Below are 1,332 nucleotides of genomic sequence, written 5' to 3' on the forward strand. Positions count from 1 at the left end.
TCGATTCGATAATAAATGAAGAAAACGGACGGATTTCTCAGTTTTTTACTACATATGATCACTTTTCACATTCTCCCGTTCAACGCAGCTGCTAGTCCTCCTCTGGTGCAAAATCTTAAGGTCCTAGCTCATGTCCAAGGCACTAAAGAAGGGTAAAAAGTCAATAATCGATAAATAAATCTTGTATTGTACTGCTTCTAACTGGCTATTACATCAAGTTAGAAGCTTCTTCTGTGTTCTACTATGGTGCGGTTAGTTTCTCCGCATACCGCAGCACGCGACATAGCTTTGCAGACGATAAATGTAACCGTCTCAGAGAGAAGAGCGGCCAATGTAAAGATCTGGCTTTAAGTCGATTCGATAATAAATCAAGAAAACGGACGGATTTCTCAGTTTTTTACTACATATGAACACTTTTCACATTCTCTCGTTCAACGCAGCTGCTAGTCCTCCTCTGGTGCAAAATCTTAAGGTCCTAGCTCATGTCCAAGTCACTAAAGAAGGGTAAAAAGTCAATAATCGATAAATAAATCTTGGTTTGTACTGCTTCTAACTGGCTATAACATCAACTTAGAAGCATCTTCTGTGTTCTACTCTTTTGCTTTTAGTGTCTCTGCATACCGCAGCACGCGACATAGCTTTGCAGACGATAAATGTAACCGTTTCAGAGGGAAGAGCGGCCAATGTAACGATCTGGCTTTAAGTCGATTCGATAATAAATGAAGAAAACGGACGGATTTCTCAGTTTTTTACTACATATGAACACTTTTCACATTCTCCCGTTCAACGCAGCTGCTAGTCCTCCTCTGGTGCAAAATCTTAAGGTACTAGCTCATGCCCAAGGCACTAAAGAAGGGTAAAAAGTAAATAATCGATAACTTAATTTTGGATTGTACTGCTTCTAACTGGCTATTACATCAAGTTAGAAGCTTCTTCTGTGTTCTGCTATGGTGCCGTTAGTTTCTCCGCATACCGCAGCACGCGACATAGCTTTGCAGACGATAAATGTAACCGTTTCAGAGAGAAGAGCGGCCAATGTAACGATATGGCTTTAAATCGATTCGATAATAAATGAAGAAAACGGACGGATTTCTCAGTTTTTTACTACATATGAACACTTTTCACATTCTCCCGTTCAACGCAGCTGCTGGTCCTCCTCTGGTGCAAAATCTTAAAGTCCTAGCTCATGTCCAAGGCACTAAAGAAGGGTAAAAAGTCAATAATCGATAAATAAATCTTGGATTGTACTGCTTCTAACTGGCTATTACATCAAGTTAGAAGCTTCTTCTCTGTTCTACTCTGGTGCGGTTAGTTTCTCCGCATACCGCAGCA

This window comes from Schistocerca gregaria, unplaced genomic scaffold (genome assembly GCF_023897955.1).
Source record: "Schistocerca gregaria isolate iqSchGreg1 unplaced genomic scaffold, iqSchGreg1.2 ptg000577l, whole genome shotgun sequence".
NCBI lineage: Eukaryota > Metazoa > Arthropoda > Insecta > Orthoptera > Acrididae > Schistocerca > Schistocerca gregaria.